Genomic DNA, 24,125 nt, shown 5'->3' with positions numbered 1-24,125 from the left:
ATTACCCGCGTAATTATATAAAAAAATCGCGAAATATCTAACAACGGAGAGATCAATGTTTCGTTGCAATCACCGCTAATTAGTTACTCGAATCAATTACCACGGAAAATTAGTTGGTAAACACGACCTAACCAGAAGACGATGCTTCCGGCCCAGCCACGTTGAATTTCCACGCGAAATGCAACGTTCGGCTCGACCAATTGCGAAACGTTCCTTCCGCCACGAAACTCTCGTACACGTTCCGTGTTTAAATCGCACACCGTTCTCTGGAATCCTCCAGGAAGGAATGTATGTTAACTTAATTCTGCTTTTACACGAACTTTTTGTACACGATTTTGATTTAACACGAATTCGAAAAAAAGTTTCTTTTTCGTTTTACACGATCTATTTTGATTTAACACGATCGACCCAAATTCTAACAAACAATTTTTTATGGAAGATCTTGAATGAAGGTCCTGAACTGTTCAATAAGTTAGGTAATCCTTTTGTCCAACATGATCCTAATGAGGAACGAACTGGGAAGATCCAACGTGATCTGAAATTATTAACGACATCAGGAATCGAATGATTTGAATTGATGAACACGAAATCATCAAATACAATCAAAACACGTACACATGGATAATTGAATTTGTTCTTAAAAACCACTGAAACATCGACACCACAAGCGACTAGTGCTAATTTTGTTCAAGAGGTCACAGAAAGAATTTCACTTTTTTTTCTTTTCAAGTGATAATTTACTTTATGTAATACATTTTCATATTCATATACAAACTTTATAAAATAAAAAGTGCAAACACGTAAAATTGAGAAGGTTCTAACATGAATTTTCATATGGTTCATTGTATTATTTCTGCTGGTTTCCTAGGTCTGGAACCAACTTCTATTTTTCCATGGATACAGTATATTTTTTTACACGCATTCTTTCCGAACGTATCAATCGTGTAAAAACAGAATTCGGTGTACACTAATTTTCACGACCTCGATCGAACGGATCGAATTACATGCGAGCTTTATGATTCATCCGTGTGTTGTGTTCGTTGAACCTAATCGACGTCTTTTACGTCACGGGTTATGTTGCGTAACAGCCGTGTAAACTGAAATACGGAAACAGGGCATTTACCGCAATTTCTATTATTCGCCATGATTTATGGAACAAGATTTATATCTGGTCCGATTGAAAATAACACGACACGACGAGATGTCGGTGATTATTGATCCTGCGGATCGAAGGAAGTGACTGGCCGTTATTCCCACGATCGGACACACCAGGTAGGATATAACGGGAACATCCCCGGGATGATGATTACGATAACGTTTAAACATGGCCCGGTCGTACGAAATTAATGACTCCCCGTGTCTACGGTCTATTCATGTCTGCTCGACTCGCAGAAGGTTATCGAACCTTGCCACCGAATCAAACGGTCCGTTTCATGACGGTTGTCCTTTGTCGTATTTCTTTCGTAACTTTTTTTAAAATCACCGCCTTTGTAGTTCTTTCTAACTTCAATCGTGTGCTCGTAACGTGACTAATGAACTGTTAAACAGAAAATTTTCTGTTCAATGTACTAATCAGTGTTCCGTTATTTTTTAACGAATTGAGGAATTATACACAGCACGGGAGAAAGGATGGTATAAGCATGCAGAAGGTTATTCTACGTGAAATATTAAGTCGAAATATTAATTAGAATAAATTTGTTTGCGTGGTGCTTTATTTCCGAGATATTCGAATTTAAACATCTGCTGGATACGCGTGTATTTGAATAGGACTTGGCTACATGCGTCTGTTCATTGCATTCCGTTTCTACTTATTATCGTAAGGAATACATGCGTTTTAGATGAATTTTAAAAGAATCTATATAAATATTAAGTAAATATTTTCTTAGTGTTTCTTTGGCTTAGAAGAAAATAAATTATTTGTTATAATGTTTACCGAATTGGACTCAGTGTCCGCTAAAAGATGGCTAAAAAAAATTATAGGTTTATCGATAAAAAACTGAAGATGACCTTAAAAATTCTAGAAAAAAAGGGTTGAAAAAAAATTTGGTACAATCATACAAAAAAAGTTGTTAATCGAACAGCTAGCAATAGAATACTCTACACATGGTCTACAGTGGTCCACCCTATATGCATGCTTCCTTAACACCAGAACTGCTAAATCCCTAAATCCCTTCTTTGTGAATTGGTTGTCTTTTCGTCCGAATTTATATAAACAATCATAAACTTGACTTATTTATCGAAAGTTGTTAGGTTGAACAAAATTCTTAAAAACTCGAAACAAAACGTCCCAATCATCGTCCTTCGAGGATTAATAATATTCGTCATCGTTCTCGAATATCTTGCATCGATCGATTCATATATCCTTCGATTTACTTTTCAAATAATTCTCTGAACCCGAGGTTCTATCCGACTGTTTGTAAACAGAGAACGAATCCTCAATAAAAGGAAGTAATCGGTGTACAAACACACGATCGAACGTTGTAAACAACGATCACGAGTCCACGATCTTATTATATTTCGCGAAGGCACGGCCACACGAGGCATGACAAAAGAGAATCGGTCTCGCCTCGTTACAGCGAGAATCGGCTTTAGTCATCGCTAACGAGCGATTAGCCGACATTGGCGCTACCAAGAGCGCAGTGGAGAGACTGCCGGTAACGAGGTCACGAATAAACTGCACGGACGACGATGCGCACCAGCTTTCGTTATCGTGCGCTTCGGTCGCTAATTACATAAGCCGTTCGACAGAGAACGGCACTTTGCCGATCGGACGACAACCAACCGATGGAGGAGTTTTACGAAACGATAAGCTCGAACTGTCCAGCGTCGGAGCAGCCATCTTTTCGTTGGGATAAATTAAAGTCTCCTATCCCAGCGCATCTCGGACAAGCTTCTTGCATTATTTCATTCATCCCGTCTCAATGGTGTCCTTTTTCTTTCCATATTTCCCGTCACTTACCGCGAGTCATTTATCAAAACGATTCCGTTTCTGCTTGCGTCAGATATTTTGTTTGACGAATGAAAGAATACGATGGCATGGGTTCTGGTGGGTTCACGATCTCACGGATTATTTCACCGCGATCGAACACATTTACTCGCGAACCCGTTCTACGTTTTATGTATAAATATGTATGTACAGGGTGGACCATGAAATGTGATCAACGGAAAAGAGATGAATGTGCTAAGTTAGTGCCATTTCGATGATAACCATATTGGGGGAGAAGGACGGGGGTCCAATGTTTGCATATTAAGATATTTGAAAATTTCATGGATACATTTCGTATTGTAGAACTGATTTTTGTATTTAAAAATGGGAAACGGAATGAAGGTTTCAGGTTATTACTATTTCAACAATAATCATATTAGGGGAAGTGGACGGGCGTCCATTTTCTGCCTATTGCGATATTTAGATATACAAGCTGGACGACGAAAAGTGATCAGCTTAGATTACTTAGGTAGTTATTCGACCAAAAATTTGTACCTAGTATAACACGATTCTGGAGAGCTCTAAGATGATTGTACCCAATTTTTGTCAACCCTTTTTCCCAGAGTTGTCAAGGTTACACGCACAGTTTTTTTCTAAATACATATAGATACGTATAACTTTTTTTGCGCTCATCTTTTAGCGGATACTGAAACGAATTTGGCAAGCATTATCACAAATAATACTTTTCCTTCTAAACCAAAGAAACATTAAGAAAATATCATTTACCTAAATTAAAACGATATTCAAAATGGTGTCCATCAGCTGCAACACCTTTCGTAAACAATTATAAAACGACTGCGTAGTTCTATTTATGATGGTTAAACATGTCAAAAAAATGTTCGATCAAACAGCTAGTGCAATAGAATAATCTAAGCTGATCACGTTGCGTGGTCCACCCTGTATACACTCGTAGGATCGTTTCAATCGCGAATCATTCTCAAACGCGGTTTCGAATTACGTCGGTGAACGGATCAAAGTACACCGGTAACCACCCCAATTACACATAGCAGCTACGAAAATCGGATTCCCTGATGCAATTCGTCTCGTGTAACGGTAAACGTCCCAGAGGAGTGTTTCGATTCATTCGACTCGCTTCTCGATGGACTATCTAGGGAGTCTTCTTCCTGGTAGACATGCCGGGCAGAGGTTCGTCCCGTAATTGACAATGAGGAACATCGTAATCTTTTGTCGATTTCGTTACGAAATTCCGTCGTGTACGATCGGTGGACTGTGGCTACAAATGATGTACCGATTGGTACCGCTGTTACACGTGGAGTGTTGCAATTTCTGTTGGACGATACTGTTTAGAAATCGAATCGTAAGAGACACTGGCCAATTGATTCTTTCGATTACTGTGCTGCGTTTTGAAACCATCTAACATGAACGTACATATTGTCAGACTTGGTTGATTGTTGCCGACTGTAGATAGTGAATAAGTATGATTGAAGGCTTCGATCTTTTTATAGATCGCTGGAGAAAATTTGGAAAAGGGTAAACGCCTTTTCATGCTACGGTAAGGAAAAACCACGCGTATTCAATGAATTTATTAAATTAAAGTTAACTCCACTTGGAGAGTATGGGGAAAAACAGGGAATGTCCATTTTTAGGTGATTTTATGGTGTACATAATGTATTTGGACGGTGACAACTGGAACTATTAAAAATAACATTAAAGATAATGTTAAAGATTCTATGTACTGGTTACATACTGGTAAACTGAATGATTAAAAATTGATTTTCTCAATAAAGCTCTCACGTGACATTCCTCGTTTCTCCTCTTACCTTTGATTTGTTATGTATAATCCTACTAAAGTACTTCATAGGTATCTACTGAAAACTTTACTACATATACGTTTCCAGAACTGTAATATAACACAACAATTAATATAGGAAATACATATCTATGTAATGTTCATTTACGAAAAATTGTTCAGTCATTACCTTACCACATAAGCAATCAAATACAGTGTCGACGACCCCAGCGACATTCCCACCGAGGCAAGGATAAATACCCAAGCTCCCCGTTCAACAAAATCCACTACTGGATACTACACATTAACATAATCCCATTGGTTACCCAATCAAACATCCATTGTCTCTCAGTCTACGGTCAATCCCCTTCGAGACATAGGACACGCCGCCGGTAGCAAACCGTTCTTACAAACTATTACTCAATTTTCCGTTCAGAACCGTCCGATTCAACGTCGACGCGCGTCAGGCGGAAATGGACGACCGAAGAAGCACAAATATCCTTGCGCAATCGGCGCAATTAAGTCAATGAACATCTCGGAAGTGTCAAGTAACCTCGAATTGACTCTTTAGCTGCTCTGAATCACGTCCGAACTAATCGTAGGATGCAGGACCATTACGCAATTAACGTGATTCACGAGAAGAATATGTTCCGTTTCATTCGCCCAGGTTCGTTTTCATCTAACGCCCGTAATTATTCCGTCTTTACGCGAAAGAAACAACTCTTCCTTGCGTGAAAGCATTAATTGCCGCGTAGGAAAGCCGAGGGCGTGCGCAAGGTAGCCTAAATCAAAGCGTTAATCCGTTACACGCTGACCTATAGATCTTACCGCGGTCGGAGCGTTATTATGGCCGGGTGAAACTCATGGGAAACGGACTGAGGACGCGATGCACACGGTTTCTGTGCGCTTCCAGAGGCACCAGTTGGGTTATTTATGCCCATTGCTTGGACAGTAAACGGTATATGGCAAAGCGGCCGTTCCATATTGTACGATCGTTCGCGTCGGTGGAAACTGCCGGCACGATTATAGAAAGATATACAAGGTAATTAAATTGATTACAGTGCTCGAGGCTTCCGGGTTGCTCGAAGGGAGCGGTGAAGATTTTAGTAGATATATTCGCACATTGTTCTTGGCTCGTGGATAGAGTGAAGAGAGGTCGTGTAGACGGTGATGTACGGAATAACTTGAATATTCGTTCTGAGTGGTCTGAGGATTTTTATGCAAAATTATTTAACTTGTGGTTTCTCTACAGTGTGTTGTTGGGTTCAGAGTAATACAGAAAATTCATTCCATCTGATGAACCTTCTGTCATTTTTCATACAGCCCTATATAGATTAGAAATTCATAAAGCCTCTTGTATGGTTTTGAGGTACTCGGTAAGATAGATAGAAAGTGTTTAAGCTAAATTTATCTTTGGTACGAGATGAAATATGAGTGGGAGTTTAATTTTAGTCAGAATTTGTGAATTTCATCTTTGTTCGAAAACGTATTACAAACTGTATTAGAATGAAACACAAGAATGTAATTAGAATAAGTGTTTTAGCTGAGCCAATAAGTAATTAATACCTATGGTAATTAACATAAGTATTAAATGGAATTTTATTCGATTCATTAACGATGCCATTAGGTTAGTAATTAAATGTATATTTGTAGTTACGATACAACATCTTTACGTGTAGTTCTACTTTAAATTATCGAAATTCCTTTCTTTCTATCAACCAAATACGTGTATTCACCCTATCTTTCTGAAACATCGTTAATCTCGCTAATTCTTTACAATGTGTTGCTAAAATCGTGAACTTTCCGCTAAATACCTGAATCTAACGAATCGCACAAATATTTTCCATCAAGCTTATGTAAATCGCACCACCTCGAGAAAAGTATCACAAGTAAAAAAATTTTTAATTTTCATTTTATTCCGCGAAATACCTCCTAATACGTAGATCTACCATCCGAAAAAATGTCGTAAGTCGAAGTCCAATACTTGAAGCGACCAGTGTCGCTCTATTTAATACAAGGAATCCTAAGTAACAAAATCAGTTTCTGCAGTTCTCCTGAAAAATGTTAGGGCTCTTACTAATATTCAAATATTCGGATAGCAGTAGTATTCGAATTTGATATTTAAATATTCAAAGAATTCGAAGTATTCGAAATAGTCAAAGTATTCAAAATATTCGAATTATTCGAATTTTGGATTGTACTGGATAGAAATCTGAACATAACATATTGCTTCACGCTTTATCATGAAATTCTTTTCACATTGGCCTTTACAATTATTTGTTTTTCAAATTCCTATTCAATACAATCCGAAATTCGATCATTTCTATTATACAAATATTCGAATTATTCGAATAGTTCAAATATCGGAATACTTACGGTTCTATTCACAATTACGAAGTTAAGCCTTTATTACTTGACTGTGCTTACCTCCAAAACAAACAGGTGATAACAAAAATAAATAATTTTCTTTTATCTACGATACAGAACTGAATACCAAAACGATAATAAATCGAACAAATATCGTATCTTCGAGACGAATCGTGTCACAAAAGGGTCGAGATTGCGTTACTGGAAGCAACCGTAACAAAAAAAAAAGATCCATTTACGATCGGGGAAAACGAAACTCTCGGATAAGTGGTGCTCGTTCGACGGTACCAGGAATGATAAAAAAAGTATCTTCAGGAAGTGTGTGGCGATAGGTGAACGCGCTATTACGCTCGCGAGTGTTGCAGTTGGAATTCCCGGTGTACACCTAGACGAGTAAGTACACGAGGCGATTCTGCTCAAGGGAACGTCGAAGAAGCCTCGGCGCGCTCGGGCCGAGCAGCAGAAGCTTTCCGTATACATTACGCTTATGTCCGTAATAACGCGCGGCAATGTTTTCTCGAACTGGTCCCGGGCTGTGCCGTGTGCCGCCGTCGATACCACCACCTTTATGTTACGATATTGTGTAACGCGCCAATATTATTATGGACACGGCTTCCGACACTTGCGCGCCACCGCGATCGAAGCACGGTGGTGTAACTTCATCGGCTGTGTTATTAATGTTCCGGCAGCTTGATACGACAGTAACGCGATAGCATGGATATTATCAAAGTAAAGTCAAGGTGGAACGGGGAGAAAGGTGAATACGAAGTTGGTGGTACACACTGTTGGGTAACGGTTTAGTAATGTCAATGCTAGAACTACCAAAGCAGTCAAAACTACTGGTAAATTCTTATAATAATGAGAAGAATGTTGTAACGGTGTACTTTCTGATATTCTTCGGAATATTTATCGCAAATATATGTGAAGAAGTTCATGTACTAACCATCTACTGTATAAACGCAGAAGATTTCTTTCCCAGAGGAGCAAGTATGGAGTCAAACCAGAGACGGCTTTAACATCGCAAGACCACGTAGAAAGACACCTTGAATTATGCGAAAGATACTGACTTGTACCATAAAACCTGAACACTATGCTTACTAAAGTTTAAAACCAAAATTAAAGAAGTAAGTTCGGGTAATTTATCGATTTGCTGATTTTCAACAAGCAATTCGAAACAAGGTCGATCCAAGAAAATTTAACGCGATCGAGACGCGTTCTTTTTTAAACGACGCGTTGAAGTGTCAACTTTCGGAATATGCTTCTATAGTTTAGATAGAAATATTTCAAAATTAAAATGGGACTGAACTGCAAATTCTGTACTGAAGACTTTACTTCGTTAGCAATAACACATAAATAATATTAAACATTATTAAAACTTTTATTTTATCGCACCTTCCAAGTTAAAGTGTGCTATAAATGCATAAAGATCCCCAGTTTATTTAGTCATAACTTAAAATAACGCCTAACTACACAAAATTACTCCCTTAAAATTCAACCAATGAATGGAATCAAATTCATAATCTATACACAGATGTTAACTTGCGTGTGTATTGGCGTGACGAAAGAGGATCAATTTGCGTTCGACAATCTCGACACGGGGCACGATTTATTCGCGAGGTCGATCGAACGCAACGATTCACAATAGAGTTACAAGAGTTACGAGCTCGATCGCCACGCATTAACCACATTCCTTGGTCTCGATCGTGGGGAATCTCGGAGCTTCCTGGTGAAACGCAATACCAGACTTCGATCCGCGGGGTCGCGCGGTGAAATCGCGATAACAAAACCTGCTTATCTCGGACCATCTATCAGGGACCTACGACCCCGATGATCTCCGTCTCTCTTGTCGAACGTGACCGCGTAGTACGTCGAACCTTAAACGATTCGTTCTATTCCCTCGTGTAACGTTTGCACTGTTCACGCCTAAGGCGTCTTTCCTTCAATATTGGATCAGTCCTTTTATTCCGTGTCCACCATAGAAACACCGTGGACAATGCTCGGACACCTGCTTTACTGAGTCATCAGCGTTCCTACGGGTTCTTCAAACATATTTCGGTCGGAGCTTGACCAATTCTGGAGCACTCAATTCAGAGGGTGACTATTGTGTTCTGAAGTCTACACAGTGGTCCATAAATGAAAGAATTTCTTCTTTTATGGATGGATTGGATCTAGTTTATTTCGAGAAGGGTAATCCTGGAGCACTAGGTTTAACAGGTAACTGAGGTGTTTTGATCTCTGTGTATCGGTGGTTTAAATGAAGAATTCTTGGACTAATTGAATCTAGGTCGTTGAGAATGATTGTTGTGGAGTACGTTGTTTAATAGTGAATATGGTGCTCTGATATGTACCTAACTCTGAGGCACTCAATTTAATGGGTGACCATTGTGCTCTGACGTCTACACAGTGGTCCATAAACGAAAGAATTTCTTTTTTTGTGAATCAATTGGGACTAGTTTATTTCGAGAAGGGTAATCCTGGAGCACTAGGTTTAATAGGTAACTGAGCTGTTTTGATCTCTGTGGATGGGTGGTTTAAATGAAGAATTCTTGGACTAATTGAATCTAGGTCGTTGAGAATGATTGTTGTGGAGTACTTCGTTTAATAGTTAATACCGTGTTTTGATTTGTACCCAACTCAAGAGCACTCAATCCCATAAATAACTATTGTGCTCTGGAGTCGAGAAAATAATAAAAAAAGGGAGGAAATTTTAAGTTGATTCAAAGTTTCAACAGTAGGTAATGCAGATTCAATTACAAAAAGAATACCACAACACTTTTTAAAATCGGTTAATAACTTTTTACATTATAATGGGCACCGTTTATATACAGCGCGATTTTGGATCAACGCGATTGGCGCCACCTGCGATGCAGGAACATTAAAACAAAATTTCTCCTTATTTGCCTGAATGTATAATGAACAAAGGCCAGAAAGTGTTTCTACCATATTTTCTTTGCTTGCTTACAAAAATATTCCTAAGTGTCGCTATTTTTTTCCGGCCCGCTAAAGGGGCAACTGTCCTCAATCGTTGATTAATAGTTAATCGAAGATGTTCGAAATGGCCCTTAGTCGTATAACCTAATATTTTATACGTCGTCGTATCCACCAGAAACGCATAAAATCCGGAAATCTAGTGATCGTTAACGAGAAACCGTCGCACCGGGCTGGATCGCGGCGAGGTTGCGGAAACCGTGGCATCACGGGCATCGTTACCCGCGCACCTGTTACGTCCGGTGCACTTTTCCACGCGTAACCCGTGAACGAGCGGACGTTTTCACGACGTGGCGGCTCGAAGCCGTTGCATCCGTCGTCGCAGGTACAGAGAAAGTTCAAGAGGAAGCGCGCACGCTGGTCTATGCGTGTGTCTGTATATGTATATGTGTAATTCACGTCAGAGGGTTGCTGGCGCGTCGCAAGTCGCTCCAGGACGATTTCACGGTGATTCGTAACGATGCCCATAAAGGTCAGACCAGCGAAGGAGCTTGGACTGTTGGCAACACGTTCGACCAAAAATGGCTCTCTCCGACTATAGCGGCCACCGCGATTTACGATATTGATTTTAAAAACGATCGATGTGCCGTACCGACGCGGAAGCGAAGGGGAACTTGTTTGCGATGCAAGACGACAGGATCATTTAGTCGGGGAGAAGGACCTTAAAGGATCACCTTGCTTCTCACGGGAATTTAATTTGAGAATCTGAATAAGGATTTCGTGCGACGAGGTATGGGTTGGCTTGGTATTCAATGATCTCGTTAAGAGAGATGATTGATCCTCCACAGTCCGGTGTAACTTTGCAGTCACAAAACCAGTTTTACCATTTATTAACCCTTTTGAATACTTGAGAGGGAATACAAAAGGTGACAATACTTCTACATGTTCAGATATTGCATTATAAATAGTCTGTGAATAAGATAACAAACGTTCAGTGGAAATGTAATTACAAGAGGAGTTAGTATTAAATCTACTTCGACAGTTTAAGAAATGTTTAATGTACACAGTCACAAAACCAGTTTTACCATTTATTAACCCTTTCGATTACTTTAGAGGGAATACAAAAGTTGACAATGCTTCTGCATGTGTAGATATTGCATTATGAATAGTCTGTGAATAAGATAACAAATGTTCAGTAGAAATGTAATTGCAAGAGGATTTGGTATTAAATCTACTTTGACAGTTTAGGAACTGTTTAATGAACACGGTAGTGTTCCTTCTTTGTAGTCGCCTACAAGTATCGAAAAGGTTAATACGTTCGGTACCAGGCGTCACATAGGTGTGACGCTTCAATTTTAAAGTCAGCATACTTTAATTGATACAAACAAAATGGGTTTTGCAATAGTCACCCATATTTTATGTTATTCGTAATATCTCTGTTTTATGTACTTTTAATGTATTTATAATCAAGAAGGTAGGAACATTCCACTGAAGAAAACGATGGAGACTTATAGAGTGATCCGTGACAAACGTGTTAAGTATTTGAGAAGGTATTTTTTTCACTACTGCCCAAACTCACAAATTTGGAAAAAAAATAAAACCTTTGAAATTACAAATTTAAGTTCCACGTGTTTAACTGGTCAATACTAAATACAGACTAAAAAACGTTCTATAAGAGAAAAATTAATTTCGGGAACTAAAGGATTAATATACATTAGGAGAGACACTAAACCTCAAGCAGAATACTCAACGAGCTGAACTTTATCAATAATTCGTAACGTCTCTGAACTTCCTACCTTTCGACATTACGAATTTCGACATTAATTCTGAGTGCTGACCACCTCGTTCTGCACAACCACAGACTCTAAAGCCTCTAGCAAACTCGATTCGTTTATGCCACTAGATATTAGGATCACTCAACGGTGTCGAGATTTAAAGGATCACCTTGTTACCCTCAAGATTCTAATCTAGGAATCCCGCCAAGAATTCTGGTGTAGCAATAACAAGTGAACCGCAGGTTTCGCAGCTCGCTGCGATTAGGAAATGTCTGTACGTCGATGTGCCTACGTTCGAAATTCGTTAGGACCTCACTCAGCAGGATAGAAACTGAAAAGATCGCCCTGTTGCCCTCGGGAGTGTAATCTAGGAAAATCTTAACGAGAATATTCGCGATGGCGTCGTGGTTACACGCTCAGCTACACACACAATTTGACTCTCGTTACATCAATGACAACGTGGTTCCGGAGATCAAAACTTTCTGAGCTCGAACGATCCATCTGGTACCAGACGGAATCTTGCCCAATGGCTCCGGACAGAAGAAGGTCCCTTCACATTCCGTCACGAGCATCGAAATTAATTCTTGTTACCTGGTCACAGGTAGATGCGCCGCGCCGTAACGAGCGAACGGCGGACAAGTTGATTAATCAAGTTTAAATCGTGTACCGGATAACACGATAACACGTAAACTCGCCGCACGACCATTATTCACTATCAAAGGGCGCCCAGGGGGGGTTTGTCAGCGGTGGAGACGTACGCTGTTGCTGTCGCGAATAATTAATAAGCAAGTTGCGAAAACGTGGCGCTCCTCGATATTATGGAGGATCGATAGACGTAGTGGAGTCTCGTAGAGATTTTCGAAGCGGTAACAATTAGAAAGTTCACTGGTCTCTACGTGATTTCCCGGGAAAGGAGTCACAGAGTCATCGGAGATTGTACTCGAAAAATCGCTGGTAAATGATCGACGATCAGGTGAACGTCGCCAGGATCAAAGGCTAGTAATTTATCACGCGGTATCGCGTGGAAATTGTGCGATTTACAGGTGAGACTCGTTACGACACACGTATGCACACTCGTGGTTCGGCTTTATTCGTGTTGATCGAGCTGATCCACGCATTTATCAATATCATCGGGTGTATCAATTGCAAAATTGTTTTCTGAGATTGTGTCGTTGCTTTCGATGAGTGGAAATGTTTGAAATTTATACTGTACTTCGTTTGAGGAATCGATATTTTAGGTAGGTTTTAGATAGGTATGTATTGTTAATGTTTCGGTTACTGACCTCGATTAACTCTACGATTTCCGTTGGCACCTGACAGGTACCGCCTTTTATTTGGCTTGTGACATAAAGACTCTGAGGGGTCACAGTATCTAAACTCATTTTATCATAATTCATCTTTCAGAATAAACTCACAATAACTATTGAAACCATTTGTTTATATCGATAGAAATAAAAAATTAATCAAATTTTCCATATTGAATCACTATTTGAGCTACAGGAATGTTAATACATACTTTGAGAGTACCAATTATTTACTTTTTCAATTACATTCCTATATAGATAGATATCTTGAAATTTTTATTTTACTTATTCATTAATTGCAGTTATTTTATTCATTTGTTATTAATAATGTCAAATATTTATTAATATTTCAACCAAGAATCTTTGTGAAATGCAGAAGAATTTCGACTCAAATTCGGTTTAAGTAATCATGTTTGTTATAAGAACAGAGTAAATATTGCGAAAGACGTTTGTAAAATGTGCATGGCACCCGATGAGGTTACACCGAGGGGATACAGAACCGAAAAATGACCAAAAAAAATCCCATCGGAAGATGAGTCACATGATGACGCATTTCGGGAGGGAAAAGATCGCGTCCCATTGATAATGACCTACTGAAGGCTGCCATTGAGTTCCGTTCAAGTATAACCAGATATTTCCGCAGATAATTTCGACCAATCAAAGTTTATAATTCGTAGTGTGACTCATTAAAAAAGAGCATTTCCATTTTCGGTGTTCCGAGGATAAACACGTTGAAAAATGTCGACAATGAAATTCGCGTGAATTTATAGAAAATACGAAACGAGGACACGTTAAATAAACTAACACAAGGCAATATACTTCGAAGACTATTAATTTCCTAGCTTCACATGAAAATACTGATTGAGAAATGTTACCTCGTTCTTCATATCTTTCAGACATCTTGCCACCTAAATACCAGCTTTCCCTATTCGTGGACAATTCTCAACAGAATAGACTGTTTCGAAACCGAGACACGTCGAAGGCGGAGTCAACATTTTTCGATTTATCGAACACATGGGTAATTTACTATTCATCACTGAAAGGTTATTATAATACACAGTATGGGATTGAATTGCGTAAATAAAATGATTTATCAAAGTGAATACCACAAGCTTAAGCGTAACACTAATAATAATAACAATTTCACCTTCGTTTAAAAATATCAATGACATAGAGGGTACCTTTTATTGATGACACAACCAAGAAATTTTGATCTCTCATTTTCACTGATTCGCAGATTCATGAAAATCTTCCATAAAGAGAAAAATAAGTTGAGAGAGTTTAGAGTAAATTTTTTCATACAAAATTCTGTATCTGAAGAAATCACTTTTAAACGCTTATGCGACACGTATACCTTTCTACGCATAACCAGTAGAAACAGCAAGTAATGAACAGACATACTAGCTGAATTCCATTACGTGTGCTCAAACAACGTTTCAAAGTTGTGTTCCTTGAATACAAAACGTTACTTGCAAATATTATATTCGAGACCTCTGAATTATTTTTTCATAAAGAATCATCCCTCCAACGCTTAAATTGTCAATATCAAGTCATCCTTTACATTCTTCCACACTTGCTCACGATTTCCTTTACACTATAATCTTCCAATATATGAAGACAAATACAATAAATCCTTTATTCGAAGGCTCTCGTCACTGAACATTAAATATTTCATAAACTAATTGCCCTGTCGAGCTAAAATAAATATCACTAGCTTCAGAATTCTAAGCTCTATCGCTGTGTTAAATTTCATTAAAAAGTTAGCGTTACACCTGAAGATCTCTTCTTGTCAGCGCCGAGGATCCTCCGGACAAGCATCGAGGATTTACTGTATATCCATCAATTACTGTATATCCTTTACTAAGAATATCTAAGTATTTCTGTTTCATGCACCCTTTAAAGGTTGTACTTTCCATAAATCTAACCTCTGTGTCGTTATATTCCGCAATCTCACGTAGAAATCAAACTCACCGTGAGTTCGACAAACTGCTGCGACCCCGTTTATTTCGCGAGTCTCAATGCAATTATCTGTACGAAACACGTTCTAGCGCACAGGCTCGGCCGATTATCGGGCAATAACGAGCCACCGTAAGTTTGTCAGGTCAATTAAACAAGTGTTCGAGGGGGTAGATAAACCGGCGAAAACGATACCGCGTGTTCTTCCCATAGAGCCGAACACTGCCGCATGAGAGTGGCTCGTAATTGAGAACCTAGGCGAATATCTCGGCCGAGGAGGAGGAGGCGTTTTCGAGCCGAGCACAGCCGATAGATTCGCCCGAGATAACTGTTAATGCCGTGTTAATTATCCGTTTGCTGCACGGCAATTACGGGTCGTATAACAGCACACGCCCTAAATGCCAGGCCTGCGCGCCACTCTTTTATGAAAAACTTGTCGAACCGATACACAGAACCGAACACCGATTCCTGATGATGCTTTATTGATCGCACCCTGGCGTCGTAACTCTTGTCGATGCTGTTTTATTTTTTAAAAAAATAACAGTTTATACCACTATTAAGGCTTTTTGCGACGATCGTTTTTACGTTTATGAGCGACTACTACCAGATCGAACTATTAAATCGAAGCGAGAAGTAATTGTCACGAGTTTAAATTATTAATTTAATCGGTGGGAGGTATGCACGAAGGAAAATGCGAGATATTTCGATGGAGATTTTAAACGCAAGTTCGTATTCGTTAAAAGTGACCCTTTCTTTAATAGGTGTTACTTTGAAAGTTTATTATAGCGTCAAGACATGCGAATTTATTTATATGAATCTGGTACGCTGTTTCATCCTTCACAGTAAAATCAGATGAAATGAATGATATGTCAAATATGGAAGTGAAAGTAACAAGATCAAAGTAACTTAATTGGTAACAACACCTATACTGACGATAAGAACACTCATACTGCCTAAAAATCAGTTTGAATTTTGGATTTTGATGGTTCGTTCTTCCGAAATAATCTACGCCAGCGCTAGATAATATTTTCAAAGTGTTCACTTCAGTACGATATATAAATAAAAAACAAACTATTAAAAGTTCCAATAAAATTTGTTTATACTCTCAAAAAGTGTATTCATAAATAGACAACACTTCATTTATGTTGAATATTTCGTTCACTGACAAAATTCCCAAAAAATGCCAATTTTTCAGAGCATCACAGTGGCAAGATCCCTTAATTACCATTTCAAAAGTTCATGAACAAGTATCCAAGACAATGTAAACGATCTATTGAAAGTTTCTATATCCTTGACTTTCTGGATTTCCAAAGAAAAGAACGTTCAAGCGTGTCTGTTTATCATCACTGCGATCAAGAACCATTCCAGAAGCGTCGAGAACATCGTTTCACACATGCCAGCCCCGACGTTTACCGCGTTTTAATTGACCGGCCGAATTAGCTATCCCGTTTACATTAAATAAGAGTGACTTATATGCAATGCGATCGCGAAAGTCACAATTAACGCGCGGTTTCCGTATTCGGCGCGATGTGTACAAGTTCCTTAATCAAATTCCTCGCGGAAACACTTTGGTGAAAGTCGATTGCGACTGTTGGGATATCATAATCGGTCCCCCAGAAGTACACCGAGGCGAAACGATCTTGCAGCGAGAATTTCTCGCTGGAACTTTTATCGCGAGACTCGCAGCCGTGGCGCGACTGTATAAAAGGAGAAAAAAAATCCAGAAGCACGCATGTAATGAGAAAACAAGGGAGGAGGTGGGGGGAGAGAACGATCGTTCGCAGCTAATACTTCTTCGATGCCGGCCAAATCGACCACTTAAGACAGTTACGGAGGAATTTGCGGTTGGGGCCATTCACGACACAGACACGCTGAAACGGTTTCCTCGTGATGATCGGCTTTCGATACCATCTCCGCGAGGTGAATCAACAAGGGGAAAGTGTGAAACTAAAAAACAGAGTATATTAAGATTTTTAAGAATCGCATAATATTACTAGTTGGCAAATGAACTTCAAAGAAACTTGATTGATCTAAGTAGACCTCAACGTATTCCATACACTTTTGATCGGGTTCAATTCTTTCAATAAGCTTGGAGAAGATTTTACTCTAGATTTTAGTGTAAACACGGTAGAGTTTCTAATCTTTTAAAGATTGTTATGGTTTCAGTACAAGGTTTGAAACTCGAGCATTCTCTGAGATACGACATCTGGGGTTTGTGGGCGCCGTTGGATATTATCAAAATCAGCTACGATAAATAGATTAAATTGAAGTCAAAAAGGTTGTTTCATATAAAAGTCCACAGAGACATGTTTGGTTCCGTAAATGGAATTTTGATGAAACTGGTTATAGTTAAATGGCCAATTTCTTCTCTTGACAGATAGGTATACAGCTGAATTTTTCAAACATTACTAAGGAAATAACATATAATAAGATGTATATGTTGAATTTTTAATAAAATATAAAAATTTTTAATTTTCCCTCTGATTTAATAACTTAAAAGTATGTAACCCCTTAAGACCTAAAATATTGTACTTCATACGATAATTACCTATCTGAGCTATTCCTAGAATTGACTAATACAGTACTATACCACCGCTAACTATAAATCAATTACTCATGAATGCTTATGTTACTTTTAAATGACAATAGGCACCATCAGTTCAAATTATCCCGTGTGAAAATCTTTTAACGCAGCGTCGCTAATAAATAGCCGGTTCATTCTTCGTAAATCTCATATGAAATTTCAGCAAAAGCAATGTCGGTAACCTCGCCCATGGTAATCCAATACGTATCGTTCTGTAATTTGTTCCGGGGAAATTGATACGAGGCTCCGAGCCGAGAGATAGCGCAGCCATAACCATCGTTAAATTCGAGCAATAGCCGAGGCCACGATGCGTCTGGCTGCACGTGATGCTGCAGTTCGTTGCAATTAAACCACGCTGGCAATTGGCGCGTCCGTCCTGTTATTACGATCAGATAATCCGAGCGTAACGTTCCACGAGAACAGGTGGATGGTTCAAGGGCACGGGCCTGGCCTCTGACGCGGCGGTGCACCTTTCTGGATTCACTCGGACGGATTTTCACTTTCGTTCGAACACACCTAGAACCGTACTGAACGCAATGCACTGCACTCACTTAAATGATAAATTTTTATTATGTAAATTCGGGTTTAAAGATCGAAAGCTTAAAATTGTTTTAGTCGTGTTATTTTAGTCGAAGAGCGTTTCTAATTAATATTAAGAGGCGTCACTACCATGATCACCTATCAAAATCATTGATTTTTTAAGAAATAAATATTGTAGAGACATAATACATCGGGTAAGTAATGTAGAATTATGAAAGGTGCGTCTAACATTTAACAATTCATGCATCTTGATTTTTTTCAACCGAAATGGAAAAATGTGAGGTAGGTAGATCAATTTGTTTTGAAAAATCATATTTCTAGAACATTTTGATATGTACAGGACTATAACTATGAAACCAAGTTACTCATCTGAATACTATAGGCAGTAGAAAATACAATTTCAAGGTAGTAGATCAATTTTTTCAAAAATCATATTTCTAGAAACTTTCAAGTTACTAATTTTTTTTTAAATTGCACTATATATACACTTGTTGAATGTACATCAGTATAGTTAGAAAATCAACTTAATTACCAGAGTACCATCTGTTCAAATGCAAGAACGAACAAAGAAGCAGCGATTATTCCAGAGAGAATGCATCACGACATTTACTTCTCTAACAAAATAAATGGAACTACTAAATTACAAACAGCCTAACAACGACATACGATGTTTCTTCTGTCACGTACGTTAGGCTCTTCTAGCGCACGATAAATTCAACGAAATTTCTCGAAACATCTCGTGTCTGCATTCGATATTTCACGAACCCCTATCGACATTACCTCGAAGCGGTTCCGCTTCTAATTACAAGTTGCCATTTATAGAATACACTGCAGACGTTTCTGAATCCTGCCCTCCGCCTCGAGGAAGCATTGTCCTGTACGAAACAGTATCAACCGAACTCACCACCGAAAATAAAAGAACAATTCAAAGTAAAAATCCATCGTTCTTCTCGGCTCGATAGAGTCCGTGTATCATCGCTTGCCATATTTCATGGACGGTTTTTCGTGCGATACTCTCCTCTTCGTTCATATTTCAGGCTTATCAACGCGTGCCCAGAAGGTAGCCGGCCCCCCACCCCCGTTCTTTCCTCTTCTGCGTGTCCGTCTACAGGGTACCCGCCAATTATAATCTGATTTTTTTCGAGGAATGCACCGGGGATAACCTTTATTCATTTTTATTCACGGTCGTAAATAAAACGAGGATACGGCGAAATCTGTGTCGATGAGCATTTTTTCGTGGCGGGGCCTTTCGCTTCGAGGCGAATATCGTGAGATGATTCATAATATTAATACGTCCTAGCCGCGTTTAAAAGCGTATTTATAGCTTTCCTGGGAGGAGCAACGCGATCGGTGAATTCTTTCGGTATGTATGTCCGTATCCCCCCCCCCAAAGTAACTGTGTTTTGGTTTATATATTTTCGGGGAACCATAAATTGGTTTAAAGAACTGCAAAGATTCTGGGAATATCCGAGATCGTAATAATTTATGGCGATAAAGAATTTTGGCTACTCAGGAAGCGTGAAGAAATTTTGTAGATCACTTGATATAGTGTCTAGAAGATCAATGTTTTTATTTAACTAAAAAAAAGGCAAGATTCAAGGGACGTAATATTTTTTTAAATTACATTTTCTGTACCTACTGTTATATTCTTCCTTCATTTTTATGCATTCTGAATTCTTTTCTAAAAAAAAAACAATAAAAAATAATTACGTGGAAAAGAATATTTTAGAATTCTTTTTGTCCCTCTGAGTATTAATATTAGATTGTTATAACTTTAAAATAAATTACAAGCCACTGAGGTGGTTAAAAGGAAGTGTCGAATAAAAAATGAGCTATGATTTTTGTCTTACAACTAGTAGCAATTATCTCAGCGTACTTTGTGCATTCGATCGGCCGCTTTCAGTTTGCCAATAATTAAAATACCAAACGGCCAGCCCGTCTGTTGCAGAATGGCCAACAATGCTGTTCAGGCAACGTATTCTGAGTGACCGGATTGGTATGATAATAGCCAGGCGATTTCGCGCGATCGATTCAATCGACCGGACGATCTCGTAATCGACAGCGTGGTTTGTACCAATCGAGAAAATTGCGGAAAATAAAACATTTATAATAAAACCGATTGTTATCGCTAAGTAGAACGAGTACACCGCTATTTTTAGCCAGACATAGTATTTATGTCCAACAAAATAATCCATGTTACGTTAAAAATATTAATGGTGCTATATTCACCAAATGGAAGACCTAATACATATTTACTTAGAACCTTAACTCCGCGCTATATAACTACTTATTGTTAAAATAAAAATTCTATTGCGTTCTTTTAATAAGAAAACAGTAAATTATTCATTGGTACACTTAAAAGATTAATTGGTACACTTAAAATCAAGAGCTTACGAGAAATCGGTAAATTAAATTTGCAAAAGTTGCAAATAAATAGAAAGGTAATAACCACCTTGAACGCTCGCTTTTCTCGTTTCGTAAAGCTCCGATGTTATGGTCGTTTATTTAACGAGATAAATAGATTCTTTTTCGAAACCAACCAGAATCGCGATTCCTTCACTCGGTGGAACTTCAAAGCGAAATACCAAGGATTACCCTTCGGCGATCCACGGCGACTGGTATAATCTAAAAATGTTTGCGCTAATTATGAGCGCAGATGCATCTGCGGGTAACCTGGCACCGTGATCTAATTAAAAGGCTAGTTAGCCTTCAGCGTTTCTTTGCGCGGGTCGGTTCCATTTATCGAACACAAAAAGGACAACTCGTGAAACGATGCAGTCCGTTACTCCACGTATATCGTCCTGAATATCGAGCATATTACTACAATCATAACTTTACTATATGGAGTATTCGTGGATACACCAGAGATGCAAGTAGTCTCCCTCGATAATAAGAGTAACACCGCCACTTTATTTTCTTCTCGTGAATTCATTAATTACCAACACATAAATTCACATTTTTACATTTACATGTATATTCACAAATTTACTTTTTTTTATTTTGTCACCCCTAATACTAAGTTTCTTTATTACAATCGCGAGATTCCCATAAGTTTTGCGATTGGTCGATTCTTTTTCCACAGTGTTACCTGAGAACATGCCTCAGTAAATAGAAAATTATAATATACATTAATTAACAAAAATAATTATAAATTAAACAAATGATTAATTTTAATTTGTGGATTTTATTACTTCTACTTTAAAATGCAAGTAACGCCACCGATAATACCGATATTTTCTTCTCGACATACATCTGCATGGGTCTAGCCAGGAGGGGGCAGGAAAAAAGTGGCTTTTGCCCCACTGTACAAGAAAAAAAATTGGATCCCCTCCCAACTGATAACCTGGCTACGCCCATGTACATGTGTATCGATACTCTGCTTATCAATACGTATCGGTACCAAATATCGATGAAATTCAAATGTATCGCCATCACCAACTCGTGGCTGTTGAACCGATTGCACCATACCCACGCAGTTGTAAACACATCGAGTACCTACCCGAAAGGATAACCGATCCGCGACGTAATGGACGAGATTTCAACGTGGATCGCCGTTAAAAAATCTAATCCTAAAATCCAACCGCGACGAACGAGAACCACATGGACGCCGAATGTTAGTCAAGAGCAACAGCAGCAACTCGTTCGATCTTAACGAGCGGAACGGCAGATTTGCGACGCGATACCGCGAGCAATTTAATTGAACCAATTCAAATGGTCCTACGACTATTTTCGCTCTTAACGAGCGACGCGGAACGTTTCACCGTGGACGCGATTTAAGGGACGTGGGGATTGGAAAACGGATCGGTACACGCAGCGGGACAAATAATTGTTATTGAATCATCCCGGTTACACGCGATAATCTCACCTGGCTGATCTCCGCGGCGCGCCGGATTAAAACGTTGTACAGTTTCTTTCCGGCGAGAGCCGGTTCCACGACCGTACGATAAAACCGTTTTAATTAAGTATTGAGCGTCCACCGGGCGTTATTTATTTTCGTTCGACCCGCTGTTTCCATTATTCATTCGTCCTCCCCGCAGCACACGCCATTCCGTTGCCCCCCTCGCGGGCCCATCTGAATATAACAACGAAAGTATTTTCGTTCGAACGGACTCGACTCGCGGAGTGAACGAAATCGCATTTAATTGCGAAATCGAGTTCCCAGCTTTGTTTTAACGGTAATTTTTCGTGGGTTCGGTGAAATCTTCGTGATATTTTACGGTAAGATTCCCTTGCAAACGAAGCTGGTTACTCGTTGCTATTGTTCAATTAGAGCTCGTTTTCTTCGGTAAAAGTGGAGAAATATTGTAACGAACAACAATTAGATTCCACATTTCACTTGGGTAGTATATTTCAATATATTTGTTTCAATTATATTTGTTTCAGTGGCATATGGCCATTAGTTTACAAAATATTTAATGTTCAATACCGAGGAGCCCTCGAACACTCATCGAGTTTTTCCTATATATGTACCCCACACGCCACTAAAGGGGCAGACTTATCACAAAAGCAAGAACCCTCCACCGGCCATTTTAATCCTGGCTCTTCCGAAAAAATGCATTCAAATACCCTAGGACAGGAGTCGGCAACCTGCGGCTCGCGAGCCACATGCGGCTCTTTGGATGTGAAGCTGCGGCTCTCTTGCATGAATATAATTAAAAGTAAAGTAAGAAGCCAACTAACAAATGAAAATTTAGAGTCGTGTTTGAAACTTAAAACAACAAGGTATGAGCCAAATTTATCCAAACTTTCTAAAACCATGCAAAGCCAACGCTCCCATTGAATTTTTTTGCTCAAATGTATATTATTGTTTTTTTTTATTTTAAGTACAAGTTACATTGTTTAGTAAAGTTTAAATTTTTTACTTGAATAACCATGCAAAGCCATCGCTCCCATTGAATTTGTTTGCTCAATTGTTTGTTATTCAAGTACAAGTTAGGGTTGTAAGTAAATGTTTAATTGTTTTAATTTTTTACTTAAATAATCAGTAATTATCTAATAATGCCACATATATATTGTCTAATTTGTTGTGAAAAACACTACTTATATATGAATAAATAGATATTTTTTCTTATGAATAAATAGATTAGTTTTTTTTTATCAAAAAACTTTATTTATGCGAGTACTATTTATTGTTGGCAAGAAAAAATTTGGTGGCTCTTTAAAAACTTTGAAATTTTGTAAATTGTAATTTTTGACTCTTCCGACTCAAATGGTTGCCGACCCCTGCCCTAGGATCTCGTTAGAGGTCTGTGTTCCAGCCAGCGAATCCAACTCTAGGCCATTAACCTCGTTTGTTCTCTCGGGTTCGTTAACGTCCGCGTCCCGGCGGAATCCGTGGATCGGAGAAGGACAGATCGATTTAATCGGAAGGGGAATCGATAACGCGCTCGCGACTCACGGGAGAAAGGAGCACTGAAAGGTTTACGGTGACTTCTAAAGTTCAATAGCAACCGAAGCAGGCAAGGTTCCGTCGCTATTTATTTTATAGGCGTGCTCCACTTGCCGTAGCCGATCGAGTGGCGAGCACTCCATTCACCGAAAGAGAGGAATGAAAGCCTGGAGGGCGGCAGAAACAGAGAAGGAGAGTAACAACAGGGAGAGATGAGGTGGGGGGCACAAGAAAAGAAATCAAGGTTTACGACGCTGCACTTTAGCCATTTCTGCATGCCACCGCGGCGCAACGAGACGCCCCGGTTGTTGCGCCTTCTTGTACCCGCGGTTTACGATTTACGCGACAAGTTTCCACGGCTCACTTCGCGGGATCCCATCCGCTCTGGATTCTTCGGAAAGATATCGCCCCCTCCGGTGTATACCCTCTTCGGTCTTGCCTCTATTCGAAACAACGAGGACGATCTTCCCCTCTCTTCATTTTATGCGTCCGCGTATATATGCAAAACCGGTTTAAATTCTTCCCCCAGTTCGAATGAAGTTCGGA

This window comes from Dufourea novaeangliae, unplaced genomic scaffold, assembly GCF_001272555.1.
Source record: "Dufourea novaeangliae isolate 0120121106 unplaced genomic scaffold, ASM127255v1 scaffold177, whole genome shotgun sequence".
NCBI lineage: Eukaryota > Metazoa > Arthropoda > Insecta > Hymenoptera > Halictidae > Dufourea > Dufourea novaeangliae.
The sequence above is the reverse complement of the archived record's forward strand: the minus strand, read 5'-3'. Positions refer to the sequence as shown.